Here is a 15,361-nt window from a genome sequence, read left to right as displayed (position 1 = left end):
GGAACTTGCTTTAGTAGGGCATGAGCAAGAACTATCTTGTTGAAATAAATGATGGTGGAGCAGGGAGAACATTGAAAGAGATCTTGGGGATTTACAGAATTTCGTTTTGCTCAGAGGAGGAGGTCAGTCAGGTCTCCTCCCACAGCACTGGGTGGGGAGGGGAAAATCAGTGCTGTTCCTCACACTGTTCCCTGCACTGCTCATACATCTTCTCAGCCTGCGTGCTCATTCAAACCAGTGACCCCTCTTCCCATCCTGTGCCCTCTGAAATCTGGATTTGCCTCCAAGATGTACTTTTAGTGCCTCTCTCTTAAGTAGTCTTCTCTGCGCTCTCCAAAAATCTGTTCTTTCCTTTGAGCTTCTAAAGCAAATTGCTTGAATTTCTTGATGTGGCAGTTATATTCCGTCTTAATCATAGTGAGTTGTTTACCTCCGCCTGTCTCACCAGACTGGAGGATAGAGTGTGTCTTATTGCTGTTTGTAATTTCCCTCTTCTCCCCAGCACCAAACAGAGTGCCTCCTGCACAAGTCCACACACACACACACACACACACACACACACACACAGCTGTTGAATCAATATTCTGGTCATTGGCAGGTCCCCATAATGAAATTTTAATTCAGAATCTGGTTCCTCTTCCAGCTAGCCACTTCTGTTCCTCCCTATCACTTAATATGTGCTCAGAGAATGCAAACACTTTTTTAATATTATCTTCAGTAGAACATAATTAGGTGCCACTAAAAATTCATTATCATGCTTTCCAAAGCCAAAAAGAAATGACTTTCATTATCCACACCCCTGGTCTTCCTCAGTGGTACCAAAAACAGATGCGAGTGTTTACACCAGTGCTGATGGTGGGCCCCCAGCGGAGGGCAGTGGCGCTCACTGGGGTGGCAGAGGCCGGGGCGTGGCCCTGGGCCGCTGTATGCCTGGCTTCTCAGTGGCTGTGTGTTCCGGGATCTGTCCAGGGCGCTTAGGGTTGGTGCTCTCGCCCTCTGCAGCAACCTAAAAATGGCCAAAGTGGGCTGGCGTCAAGGAAGTGGCTCCACCAAAACCTCAAAAATTCAGTCCAAAGTGGTGTACCCTGGATTTCATTCTAGGGCTGTTACATTCTTTCTTGGGACAGAAATAGGGAGCCTTTTTGGTGCTTCTTCAGACCCTCACGTCCCCTTTTGTTATCAGATCTCTTTCCTGGGTAGCAAGTGCAGGGTTTTCACTGCCCTTGAATGTGGATCCTCCACCAAACAGTTCAGCTGGCTGCACGGTGTCAAAATGACCCCTTGGTTTGGATACTTGTGTCAGCTGGTGAAAGGATCGCACTGCACAACGCATTGTGTTGGTCTCCTTCCTGATTGCTGAATGAGCTGTGTGACTTTCAACAAGTTGCTTAACCTCCCTGGGCCTCAGTCTCCCCTAATGTGAAGAAGAAAGAGGAAAGCAGAGGCTCTTTAGCTGTTGCTTTCGTGTCTATATATAAAGTTATTATGTTTTGAACTTTCTTCCCTTACCTGTGGGAAGACTGAGAGAGGGGTCTTTATGAAGGAGTTTTCTTTAGTCCTTTCTGTGCATTTCAGGGGTAAATTATACCTATACTCACCAGGAGATAGATATATATATATATATATAAAAGAAACTACAGATAAATATAATGTAACCTGAGGCGTTAAATACTGAAGGGACTGGACATAATACTGGCTGTGGTTATAGATGGTGTCGTTTGGCCAGCCTTCCTTAAAAAGGTAAGTCTAGAGCAGGGCACAGAAGGAAGAGACAGGCTTGGATTGCAAGGGGAGAAAGAAATCCAGTCCAGGTGTGTGGGCGGGTGCCTTGGGGGTGGGGCTCGGTGGGCAGCTATTAAAGCCTTGTGCACCTGGATTCTCATAGGCAGCTATTGTGGGTTCTTGAGAAGTGGGTCAAGATAATGAAGTTGGAGAGGCTGCAGTCAGATCTCTGGGCAAATGGAAGTGGGGAAAGTCAGAAGCAGGGAGGATGCTGAAGGGGCCATTATCATCCAAATGAGATCAGTGGGATGCCTGCAGTGTGGAAAACTTTGTAAGTATCTGGAGGAAGGCAGTCTCAGAATTATATCGGTTCAGTCATTTAGCTTGTGCTAAACACCTCCTGTGTTCTGGCATGTCAGTTCTGGAGGTGCCTAGTCCATGAACCAGGATACTGAAGATCAGATAAGGGATGGAACTAGTCCAGTGCCACAAAGCTGATTCTGCTGAAACCAGGGCTGGAAATCTCAAATGCTGATTCCCATTCCAGTGCTCTTTCTATGACAGCTAAGTACCACCCAAATTCCTTGAACTCAGTTTCCCTATTAACTTTGACATAGCTTCTGAGGAGTTCCTCTGAATTTAGACTATGTGACCTTAACACACCCCAGGAGCTCTGCAAACGATGGGCTGTCCCCAACAGTCAAAAGTCAGGACTTGCCCCAGATGCTTTGCCAGCTGCCAGAATCCCAGGCTCTGAGATTTAAACTCCCCACACAGCTTCCAGCACCGATTGCCCAATAACTTGATCGGAAGGGAGGAAGGGGATCCAAGTGTTCAGGCAAGTACTGCTCTGCTGGGTTCCTCTCCTGCCTGTCCACATCTGTATCCCTTTGAAGAATGTGAGAACATCTGCAAGCCTTCTGCTGAAATGCCATGGGCCCTGTTTCCAGGCTGCTTCTTCCTCCTGTGGATTCTAGTCCGGCTGTACCCGGTGGGGGTGCAAGTGAGGGGAGACCTAGGACTTGGTCCAGGAGGAGCCAGGAGTGACCGCCCTAGATGATGTTAGGGTCCACAGATGTCTTCTGGAGTTCTTTTTTGGAGCCCTGTGTGGCTCCCACAATTTCCTCTCCACAGGTTTGGCCTGCAGCCATGAAGTGGGCCAAGCAATTGCTAAGCTCCTGGCCTGGAAGTCCATGCCTTTCTCTTTTGGCCTTGGAAAACAGTAGAAGGAGCAAGTTGTACCCCTAAGTGATTGTTTTACATCCCCATTGTCTTTTGTGAGTGATAGGGAGTGACAGGAGGGGGCTGACCCCAAATGGACATGGCTGCGCTTTATCATCTTTGTCAACAGAAACCTCGGTCATCTTACTGAGGGTGAGGGCACCGCTGCTTCAGAGGGTCAATAGTGTGTTTTCATTTCAGTTAGTTTCAGTTCGTCAAGCAATTATTGAGTGCCAGGCCCTGTTTGGTGCTGAGGAAACAGAGATAAATACAGTATAGTTGCTTGCCTTCAAGGCACACAGTTGAGTAAATTTTTATTTAAGACCAACAACACATATCTCAGACAGAGCAGAGACTGACTACAGGGAAAGGTATTTGGGGATAGAGAACAAGGGACAGTTATGGAAATCCCCTACTAGCAGACCAGGCCAGCTATTCTGCCTTCTCTGAGGAGCCGGCAGCTTCAGGACAGAGGAAGAACACAAGAGGAGGAGTTAGGAAACGTGGGTGTCTTCTCCTTGCATCGCCATACTGTATGCACCAGGCAAGTCCTTAATTGCTCTGGCACTGTGTCCTCATTCTAAATTGTGTGTGTGTGTTAAGTCTCTTCAGTCATATCAGATTCTTTCGACCCTATGGGCTGTAGCCTGCCAGGCTCCTCTGTCCATTGGATTCTCCAGGCAAGAATACTGGGGTGGGTTGCCATTTCCTCCTCCAGGAATCAAACCCATTCTCTTGTCTCCTGCATTGGCAGGTGAGTTCTTTACCAATTCTAAACTGAAGGGCAATTAAATAATTTCTTAGGTCGCTTCCATCTTTAAGAGTCAATCCAGGAAAACTTCCTGGAAGAAGTGCAATTTCTCTGTTTGAAAAAGGGGGAGGGGGAGAGGAATATTAAGTTACTGTTCTGGAAAAGGTATCCCTGTTGTGTAGTATCATCTGGAAAAAAAAAGGTGGGAAAGGATGGAGGGAGCGAGAGAATGGAGACAACAGATTTTTTTTTTTAATATATCTTTTAAAAATATTTATTTATTTGGCTGCACAAGAGACTTAGTTGTGGCATGCAAAGCAAGATCTTCAGTTGAGGCATGTGGGATCTAGTTCCCTGGCCAGGGATTGAACCTGGGCCCCCTGCATTGGGAGTGCAGAATCTTAGCCACTGGACCATCAGGGAAGTCCTGTGACAACATGTTTTGAACAGATACTGTGAATAAGTAGCAAGGGAACTGGCAGATCTGGAGGATGAGTGTGGAAAGGCTTTTGGACCCAGTGCTTAGATCATAAGGGTTTGTAGAGAGAAACTTGAAACAGACCTAGCAGACGAAATCCGGATGTTTTCCTTAAGCAAGTATCCCCTCCAAGGCGCTGCAGGGTCCGCCCTGACCCCAGAATAAAGGCAGCTCACCACCAGCTGTATTTTTAGGAGAGAGGGCGGTGTGGTGAAAACTAAGACAGTGATTCCTCAAAGGCTGGAATGACTTGCCCTCAGCTGAGGAAACAAGACCAAAAAAAGCGGTCCTCCCAGCAGCTGTGGGCAGCCCAGGTGTGGATGGCTGATACCCTGTCACCAAGGCGGCCATGGCAACTCCTCCAGAAAGCCCCTTTGTATCTGCCTCCTCTGAGTGGAGAAGACATCGTGGAGTTTCTTCTCAGTGGTCCTGCCTCCACAAGCTCTTCCCAACTGTGTTTCATGTTGGGAACTCCCTAGTGGGTTGTGAATGGAAAAGAGCACTTAGGATGAGACAGGTCATGAGTGTCCTCCCCCAAGAATCCCCCCATTCTCTCCTGCCCACCAGAAAAAGGACAGAACGTATACAAATTCCTCAAAACGCACCTTTCTTTCAGTGTGCTGGGTGCACTGAGTGGGAAAGGGGAGAGAGTGAGCCAGAATGGAGGGGCCCAGTAAGAAAAGGGGAAAGAGAGAAACAGGAGAAGTAGACCAAGAAAGGTGAGTGAGAAAATAAAGAAAACATGGGCTTCCTTGGTGGTTCAGTGGCTAAGACTCTGCACTCCCAAAGCAGGGGTCCCAGGTTTGGTCCCTGGTCAGGGAACTAGATCCCGCATGCTGCAATGAAGATCAAAGATTCTGAGTACCCCAGCTAAGACCCGATGCAGCCAGATAAATAAAGAAAAGAAAAGAAAGAAAGCAGAAGAAAGAAATGGAGCAAAAGAACAAGTGAAGTGACGTTAAAGTCGCTCAGTTGTGTCCAACTCTTTGTGACCCCATGGACTACACAGTCCATAGAATTCTCCAGGCCAGAATACTAGAGTGGGTTGGTATGCCCTCCTCTAGGGGATATTCCCAACCCAGGGATCGAACCCAGGTCTCCCTCATTACAGGAGAATTCTTTACCAGCTGAGCCACCAGGGAAGCCCACAAGAACAAGAGAGGCAAGGAAATAAGGCTTCTGAGGTTGAGCATGTAGCAGGAAGGGCAGGTGGCCCAGAGAAATCGGCTGAGACCAGAAGCTGGGAGGCCAGAATCAAGAGAAGAGGGTCTTGGGGGATGGGAGGAAGGAAAGGTCAGGGGGCAAAATAGCCAAAGAAAGAAGAGCAGAAACAGTGAGATGAGGAGGGAGAGGTACAGCCAAGAATGGTACAGAAGAGAAAAAGGAGAAAAAAGGTTAATGAGGAGGGGAGGCCAGAGGGGTGAGGGGACCGAAGAGGGACCCAGGAGCAGAGAGGAGAGGGCAGGGAGGGAGTCGCAGAAGAGGCACGCCTGGCTGGGTTAATGAGCCGCTCTGCCTCTCCCACTCCCCAGGAGAAGTGCACTAATTATGCCTCCATCCTCCCAGACAGGAGGAAGTCGGGAGGACTCAAGAAATGCCCTCACCCAGCTGAATGGCCGGTGGAGTGAAGGGTGGGAGGTGGCCAGGCTGGGGTCAGGGGCAGGATGGCAGCTGGTGCCCCTGCCCCGGATTAATCAGGCTTCCCCCGGACTGGTGGTGGGCGGGCACACTGCCAGACGTGGGTGGTGTGGTAGGAGGAGGCACACCTATCTCAATTGGCCTTGTGGACTGCTGTCCTCTTGGGGATGTGCTAAGAAAGCCAAAGAGCTCATGAGAAGAGGGGAGGAAGGAACTGCAGACAGGGGTTTCTTCTCCCCGGCATGGGATATTTTCCCCTGCCCAGGATCACTGCTGGTACTGATGCTCTGCCTCAAATCTCAAAGGCACTAAAGTGAATCACAGGCAGGTGAAACTCTAGCTTCAGGCTGCCCCAGTGTACCCCCTACTTCTGTTCTGCTGGGTATCAGAGGAGCCAAGTTTCATATACTAACACCTGGACTCACTTATCTGCACTCGTGTATTATACGCCCTCTAGGTGCCGTGGAGGACGAGGGGCAAATGGGAGCCTACCAATGTCCCCTGAGTGGTTTATAACCTAAACCAGGGAGAGATGGGGACAGTATACTTAGGGAAATCCAAGGGAGTGAAGCACTCTATGGAATTCCAGCTGTGTAGCTTTTAAGGTCTTGAGCAAATTTCTGAGCATCCATTCCCTTGTGCGTGAACCATGTGCCAGGCACCTTTCTGAGCAACATTAGTACATCTATGCATTAATGATCTTCGGTTGTCCAGGTATTTTGGCATCCCCATTGGACTGAAGGGGCTTCCCTAGTGGCTCAGAGGGTACAGCTTCTGCCTGCAATGCAGGAGACCTGGATTCGATCCCTGGGTCAGGAAGATCCCCTGGAGAGGAAATGGCACACCACTCCAGTACTCTTGCCTGGAAAATCCCATGGACAGAGAAGCCTGGCAGACTACAGTCCATGGGATGGCAAAGAGTTGGACACAACTGAGCGACTTCACTTTCACTTTCACTTTCACTTTTGGACTGAAGAGGAATCTGAGACACAGAGAAGTTAGGTGACTTGTCCAAAGTCTCGCAGCTAAGACATGACAGAGTAGCTGTGATTGCAGTCCATCTGGCCTAGAGATCGTGCTGCCCACTACCTACCCTGCTCTAAGGCCTTTCTCTGAGATGGAGATAATGAACTGAGTGCAGGGCTGCGGGGAGGAGTGGATCAGTCGGAAGCATCTAGCACACACTAGGTCCTTGATACCTTTGTGTCCTACTGGAGCAAGGCAGTAGATGCTGTATTGCCCTGTGAGTAGCAGAGCCAGAAAGCTCAGAGCAAGGACAACTGACTTCATTTTAGGGTGCTCTGGGAAAGCTTGACCATCAAAGAGAATTAATAGGAGTTCAACCGTAGCGGCAGGGTAGGGGTACCCCCCCGGGAAGGAATGATAATCCGGAGACCACTTAAAAAAGGACCAATACTCCTGCCTTCTCACTCCACCCCCTTGCTGGTTTTACTAATTCAATTTCTTCCTACTCCCCTGCACAACCCCGCCCCCAACTATTGCCAAGTCCGTAACAGAAGGCCAGTTCACTCTTGGCCTCTAGGCTTGGAACAAGCCACCATTGTCACTACCTGGAATGCCCTCTCTCACTCTACTGCCTACCCTTGACCTTCACTGCCTGCAAAACCAGCCACAGCACTCTAGGAAGAACTGTGACTTGATTTGTCTGCTGATCAGAGTCTCTCCCGCCTGGGCCCCTCAGAGTGTCCTGCATGATCATCTGCACTAGTTGGTTTATTTTATTTTATTTTTTTTGTATTTATTCATTTATTTGGCTGTGTCAGACCTTCATTGCATCATGTGAGACCTTTCATGTGGTGAACAGATTGTCTCCTTGGGGTGCGTGGGCTCAGTTGCTCTCAGGCATGTGGGATCTTAGTTCCCCGACCAGGGATTGAACCAGCATCCAGGGAAGTCCGCTAGTTGGCCTATTGCTTGAACAATCCCTCCGTAACACTGGGGAATGTGTAGTTAACTGTGTGTATGTATGTCCCATCCAGAATGAGTAGAAATGGGTTGTTGGTGGTGGTTTTGTCTCTAAGTCATGTCTAGCTTTTGCAACCCACCCCATGGACTGTAGCCCAATGCAGCTTAAATGAATTGAGGGTTAATTTGGGCTATTTCTTTTAGCTGTTGCAAAGGTGGATAAAAGTCCAACTTATCACTGTAGCAACTGGCTATCGCAAAGATCTCTGGTGTATTCCATTTGCCAGTAATGTGCCAGGCCTTCAGCCAGCACAGGGAAGCCAGTGAACAAGAGGGTTTCCATCGCTGGGGGGCAGAAAGCACGGGAGGCGTTTTCTCCTGAGAAACCTCAGGGTCAGCTCAGATGACATTTTTTTCATTAATTTTTCTCTCTTTCTTTCTAAGTAGCAGATATATAACACCTTTCGGTTTACTGTTTCACAAACCCTTCTTTCAGTTCTCATTACAGACCCATGAAGTAGGTATCATCTCCATTTTATAGGTGGAGAAACTTACCAAGAGAGGATATTTACCTTCTCCAGGGCCAGGTAGAGCCGGGATGCAGATGGTGCTCTCTCTCCAGGTACTAGTGCGTGTTCCCCTGCACAGCACCGTCTCATAAAAATTACCCTACCTGGAGGCTTCATTTCTCTGTAAGTTAGAATAAATGACCTTTATCTCTGTGGTCATCTGCTCAAATCTTTATTAAGCACATAATTGTGTCTGGCTCAGAGTGGATGCAGTACAAAGGGGTACGTATGGCCCAGCCCCTGCCCTCTGGGGCCTGCAGTCTAAGCCAAGGCACTGACATGGATAAGCCTGTACAGGGCATGCAGGCAGGAGAATGAAAACAATAACCTAACATGAATCGACAGCAAAGTATTTAAAGGCTGTGCGAGGCAAGGATGAGTACGTTTTAGGGGTGGGACAGGATGAACAACTCCTGCCAAGCTGCCTGGGCAGTACTCCACAGTGCCAGACCATGGGAGTGCCTTTTCAATCCCCATCCTAATTCTCTCTCCTCTTGCTATAACAAAGTGTGTGTGTGTGTGTGTGTGTGTGTGTGTGTGTGTGTCTGCACATGTATAATTCTTCAGGCTGCCAGTGCACAATTTGGGTTGGTTGTAAGGCAAGTAGTTATGGGAGTCCTATATTTAGATAATGATGGGGAAACTTTTAGCCCTCCTGTAGCAATATAGTAAAATTTACTCTCCTTCAATATACATCAAGTTTATCTCTTCACATGGGCGCTTTTATGAGATGGAGTGAGCACCTGTAATGTAGGGAACAGAGAGAGAGAGAGGGAGGGAGGGAAGGAGGGAAACTGAAATCAGAAAGATATGAATTTTAATCCTCAACCTGCTAATATTTAGTCACATTCATGACACTGGGCAATTTATCTGAGCTGGCTGAGCCTCAGTTGCCTCGTGTGCAATTGGGAAAATTATCTCTGCCTTGCAGGGCTGTGGAGAGAAATAAGTGACATTGTGTGTATAAAGCACTCTATAACCTGAAGGCCAAACATATTTTTGTTAAATTTTTTAATATGTTTTTAGCAGATAATGCACATGGCACAATATTTTTTTAATGTGAGAAGGTAAACTGAAAATCTCTTTCCCCTTGTTGCCTTCTAGCCACCATTTCCCTCTTCCTTGTGTAGTTTGATCCTCAAAATTTCTGTATAGTTGGCAAGACAGGGTTTTTTATCTGTATTTTTTAGGAATGGAAACTGAAGCCCAGAGAGGTTAAACAGTTTGAAAACAGTGGAATTAGAACCCAGGTCCTCCTGTTAATAACCCAGCTCGTTGTTCTTTATATGTTACACCAGAAGGCTTGGTCAGAGATGCCCCCGCAGGGTGCTGACTCTTGTGATTTGAGGTCAAAGACTCTTTCAAAAATCTTATGAAAATTGTTGACCTCCCCTGCAGTGCCATTCAGATTCTCCCATATAATTTTATGTGATTTCTGTAGAAGCCCTCCCCATAATGCCTTCCTTATATCCTCAACAAGGTGTTAGCTTCATGGGACTTCTCTGGAGAGCAATGGCACATGCCCAGAAACCTGCAAACAGAGACTGCTCCCCACGAAGCCCAGGGTTCTGGAGTCAGAAGATCTGGGTTCAACTCCTGGCTATGTATGCCTTAGTGACCTTAGACAAGTCTGTTAATTTCTCTGAGCTTCACTCTCCTCAACTATTAAATGAGGTTGGTATTCTCTGCTCCCAGTGAGTTGGCTACTGACACTTTAAAGTCATTTTGCAAACTGAAATTATACACAAATCTAAGTATTATTTCTCCTTGCAAGGCCTGGAGGAACTGCCGCAACCAGAAAGTAGAGTCATACTTGGAACTTCACCCACTGACTTGGAAAGTGCCCGTTCTGCTTGGTGGAGGCTGTCTAGCTATTCTGCCCCCTATGGAGTTGGCACTCAGAATCGAGGTCCTTAGAACTAGGTGTGAGTGCTGACTCATGTAGCTCTCAGCATCCCATCATCAAATTTCAGCTCCATCTGCTTGTCCTGGTCCAGAATGAGTGATAATCCCACTCTTAAGACATGTCTCAGTTGAGACATCTGTAAGATGGAGCCGCAAACAGCCTGGTAGACGCAAGGCTGCTGCCTGGGAAAGCTTCCCCTCCCCTCCCCCGTTCACTAATGATTATGGGAGGTTTTATTCCCCCCAACAAAAGTGTTAATTAGATATCATTCTGAACAGGGATATTACACAAATGGATTAAACTCAAACCAATCAACAAGCCAGTTCTGTGCTTCAGGTCTCCTGACTGTGGAGGGAATTGAAGACGGTGATGGGAAACAAACAGTAGGGTGTCTCCCGTAATACAAAATAATATGCAGGAAGGTTCCCTTGGCTTCCAGCGCCATGCCTTTGACAGCAGATACTTTTCCTCCTGCTTCCTTTGCCTTCATATTCCTTCCTCCTTATTCCTTTCTTTCTCCTCCACTCCATGTGCATATGCACACACACGGTCCTGGACTGCCCAGTGGACTGTGGTACTTCTCAGGTAGCCTAATCTTTAGGCTTGGGGCCAGGGTGGGGATGAGAAGAGACTCTGCTGCTGCTGCTAAGGCGCTTCAGTCGTGTCCGTCTCTGTGCGACCCCATAGATGGCAGCCCACGAGGCTCCGCTGTCCCCGGGATTCTCCAGGCAAGAACACTGGAGTGGGTTGCCATTTCCTTCTCCAAGAAGAGACTCTACCTGACCCCAATCCTAATCCTTTCTGTCACTCATCATGTTTCAATGTGGATTCGTTGATAAATCTTTTACAGCCATTAGTTTTCTTATCAGAAGATAGAGTACAGAATTTTTGAGTCCCATGGGTGTGCAGTAGGTACTCAGTAGATAGTCTGCTGAGTTGATAGTCTGCTGAGTTGAAAGGACTCAGCGCCTGGAAGCATTTTGTGGCCTCGCAGTGAATTCCTGGTTACTGGTCGCTCCCTGTGGGCAGAGAGTAAAGAACCGGAAGGGAGAGTCCCATTTTGAGCATTCCCATTTGATTGGGCCTCCCTGGTATCTCAGATGGTAAAGAATCTGCCTGAAATTCGGGAGACCTGGGTTCAAGCCCTTGGCTGGGAAGATCCCCTGGAGAAGGGAATGGCAACCCACTCCAGTATTCTTGCCTGGAGAATTCCATGGACAGAGGAGCCTGGCAGGCTACAGTCCACAGGGTCACAAACAATCGAATATGACTGAATGACTTAACACTGATTGGAGGAACGATTAGAGAAGCCTGAAAAGTCTTAAGAACATGCAAATGAGAACAAGACAGGGTAAAAGTAAGTATTAAATACTTGGCTTGTAGTGGCAGCTGGGGAACTAGAGTAGGAAGGAGAAGTCAGGGTAGGGGGCAGGTTTTTTTCACCATGGGAAGAAAGCCCCTTACACAAGCCTGGAGAGGATTGGGGTGGAGGCTGGGTCTGTGTGGCTGAAAGCAGGAAGTGGGGACCAGGAACAGGGAGATGAGGTTGGTATAGCCAGGGGGCTGGTTGTGTAGTGGAGGCTCTCTGAGGGCACCACTGACTTTCTCCCAGCACCCCAGTGCCTGATGAATAGTAGGTACTCGAATGAGTGTATGAAGTTGGATTTGGTGTGATGAACTGTTAGGGAATTAGGACCCCACCCATTATCTCTGGGATCAGTAGGCGTCAGAAGGGTACTGAAGACAGAATTTTTATATTGCTTTCCTTAGGAATGGGGTGCAAAGGGTATAGTGTGGAAAAGGAAGTCCATTCAGAGCCTTCCCATAATGTCTGAGGAGAGATGAACTCTGGCTATCCCTTGCTCTTTTTTCCCCCCCAATATTTATTTATTTATTTGGCTCCTCTGGGTATTAGCGTGGGATCTGTAGTTGCAACATGAAGTAAGAAAGTGAAAGTGTTAGTTGCTTAGCCCTGTCCGAATCTTTGCAGCTCATGGACTGTAGCCCACCAGGCTCCTCTGTCCATGGAATTCTCCAGGCAAGAATACTGGAGTGGGTTGCCATTCCCTTCTCAGGGGGGATCTTTCCGACCCAGGGATTGAACCCAGGTTTCCTGTATTACAGGCAGATTCTTTACTGTCTGAGCCACCAGGGAAGTCCAGCATGCAAATTCTTAATTGTTCTTAATTGGCATATGAGATCTAGTTCCCTGACCAGAGGTCAAACCCAGGCCCCCTGCATTGGGAGCACAGTCTTAGTCACTGGACCGCCAGGGAAGTCCCTGGATATCTCTTTCTTTAACTCCAGATCCATCTGCTCTACCAAGTGCAAGGGCCCCCCAGCCCCGACCAAGCACCCTTTCACTGGTTGTCCACAATCTTTACAAATCATCCCCGCCAAGGATAGGAGTTGGGGGAGGGGGGGTGCTCTGCTCCCTTTTTGGAGTACCTCATCCCTGTTCCTATAACTCCGCTTTACAGGAAGCATCATGGTTCTTTCTGAATGGTCACCTGCCTTCTGCTCTCACACCACCCCCCGATTCCAGGCCAGATGGTGAGCTTTTTGGTCTCATTATTCTGCCGTACCTTCTCTTTCTTGCTTTGCAGCTCATTTTATTGCTGATCCCTACCACCACCCCAATCAGCAAGTTGTTTGATCGTTGTCTCAAAGCCTGCTGTTGCAGGAAGAATCCATTTTCTCTTGTTTGGCCCTTGAAAAATGGTCATTAGGACTGTGGAGCTGATGCTCCAGGAACAGAATATGAAGTTTTTCTTCATCCTTCTCTTCTCTGCTTCTCGGAGCCTCAGATTCCCATAGATTTTTCCTCTCCCAATTTCCATTCTATTTCATAGCCAAGTGGTTGGCATCCTTCATGTCCATGAACCCCCAGGCTCTAATAGGATCCTGAGCAATGCCTAAAATAGAAGAGTGGTTGTCAGATCTCTGTTATCTAGCTACCTGGGTATTTTACTTTGTGGTACGCATGTGTGTAAGCATGTAAGTGTTATGAGTGCATGTCTTGGGGGTCAGGACATGTGGGTTCAAATTCATAGTCTCCTCTTTCTAACTGTAAGACCTCGGGGCATCACCCTCTTGAGCATCAGCTTTCCAGGGCTGAGTTTTTGTGATTCAAAAGTAAAAAGAAAGTGATTTATGGATTATAAAGCTGTTCATCAAATGGAAGGGATTTTTATTTCTTGGTAACTTTACATTAGTCCTGTTGTCCCTTATCCAGTCCATAGGGGTCAAGAGATCAGAGGCCTTTATGGATCATCCACAAGTTGGATAGTTAAAGAGCAAACATGTTTTAGATAATGCGGGGCTGCTTAGTTATTACTGCAGATCACCCCTTTGTTTCTCATGCTACCAGATATAAATGAGTATAGTTTTTCACTGAAGAAATTGAGGCACGTTAGGGTAAGTCAACATTAGATTCTGTGTTTTCTACCTAGCGAACATCTATATTGAACTGTGTGTGTTTTGTATTTAATTTTGCCTTTGTGTTGTTTTTCTTGCATCCTTTCCTTCTATCCCTTTATGTATTACCTCTTAGAATCTACAAACTGTAGCCATCGCCCCTGCCTCCTGGCTAGGTAGCTATTCAGGCGCCCTCCTTACCTCTTGTAAGGGATCAATTACTTACCATCCAACAGTTTCTTTTTTATTATGGAAGGAAATCTGTTTAGAACAGCTCCCTTGAGACGGGGGCCCCGGGCAGCGTGTGTCACAGAGAAGGGAGGTCTGTGTGGCTGATGTCCCGTTGTGTGACTTCATGCACACATGCTGACAGCAAGGACTACAGAGGGTTTGCCCCATCTCTGACATCCCTTGTCCATCAGTGGAGGGCCAAGGTTATCAGGAGGGAGACCAGAAGACCCTGCCCTTCACACTAGGTGGGTAGATACAGAGGAAGGAAGGAAATGAGGAAGAGAGAATTAAGGCATAATGAGTACCTACTCTGCACTAGACAATCTGCTAAATATTCTACTTACCCATTTCATGTAATTCTCATGGAGCCCTGTTAAGTAACTTTATTTTCTGGATGAGGTGGTAAGGCCCAATTAGGTGAGAGTGGAGCTGGAATTCAAACCCAGACCTATCTGAGCCCAGGGTTCCTAGTTCTTTTGAACCGGTCCATCCTCTCTCAGGGCTTCTCTGATGAAGGAGACAGGTCCTGTCCCTGCTAGTTGGAGACTGGCTGATAACTGGAATGGGGTGTTTGGATGCTTTAGCCACAATCTGTATCCTGAAGCAATAGTGCTAATAATTTGGTAAGAACACACTTCTAGCCTTCAGACGAGATCGGGTGCGTTCAGGGTGGTATGGCCGTAGACCTAGCCTTCAAAAAGACATTTTACTACCCCAGTGTCCCAGAAATCTACAGAGCCCTACAGAACCACACACCGCCAAGGAGATCTGGTTTCCAGGGATAGATTTATGCTTTTACAGAGTGTACACATACACACACACATACATACACACCCACTGCCAGCCTGTGCAAAAATTTCAGAGACCCAAGGTGTCAGGAGATACTTCCCTGAAAGTGTTAGTTGCTCAGTCATGTCTGACTCTTTGCAACCCCATGGACTGTAACCTGCCAGGCTCCTCTGTCCATGGAATGGCCAAGAATACTGGAGTGGGTAGGCATTCCTCTTTTCTAAGGGATCTTTCTGACCCAGGGATCAAACCCAGTTCTACATTTCAGGCGGATTCTTTACCTCCTGAGCCAATAGGGAAGCCCCTTCTCTGTATAACCAAGTATAACCAAGGGATACTGGGATAATCCAAAAATGTTGTGGTTTCTTTGTTTTTATTGAAGTATAGGTGATTTATAGTGTGTTAGTTTCAGGTTTATAGCAAAGTAATTCAGATATATTTATATATTCTTTTTTAGATTCCAAGTTTGTTGGTTTCTTTTTTTTTTGATAGAGAAGAAGTCTTGGGCCTTACACTGCAAGACAAGGGGCACCAATAACATAGACTGCAGTGCAGAGGGCTCCCCCTGGAGCACAGAATTGGAGTGCGGAATGTCAAAATATGTGTTCATTCGCTTATGAATCATTGTTCCAGACTTATTTTCTGGTTTGACTCATTGAGGCGGATGCAGCGTTGAACTTGTAGTGCTGAGTGTACATATCAGCTGGGGGTGT

General features: G+C 47.3%; 1 protein-coding gene and 1 non-coding gene across 4 annotated transcripts in view; one reads left to right on the top strand and one right to left on the bottom strand.

Annotated features, from left to right (window-relative positions):
• KIRREL1 (kirre like nephrin family adhesion molecule 1) overlaps positions 1-15,361 on the top strand; it is a 104,979-nt gene that overhangs the window by 27,453 nt on the left and 62,165 nt on the right. The window lies entirely within an intron of this gene.
• Positions 4,045-4,117, bottom strand: TRNAG-CCC. The gene has a single exon. It is a non-coding gene; the product is annotated as a tRNA-Gly (tRNA).

This window comes from Bos indicus x Bos taurus, chromosome 3 (genome assembly GCF_003369695.1).
Source record: "Bos indicus x Bos taurus breed Angus x Brahman F1 hybrid chromosome 3, Bos_hybrid_MaternalHap_v2.0, whole genome shotgun sequence".
NCBI lineage: Eukaryota > Metazoa > Chordata > Mammalia > Artiodactyla > Bovidae > Bos > Bos indicus x Bos taurus.
This window is presented reverse-complemented; position numbering and strand designations above follow the sequence as displayed.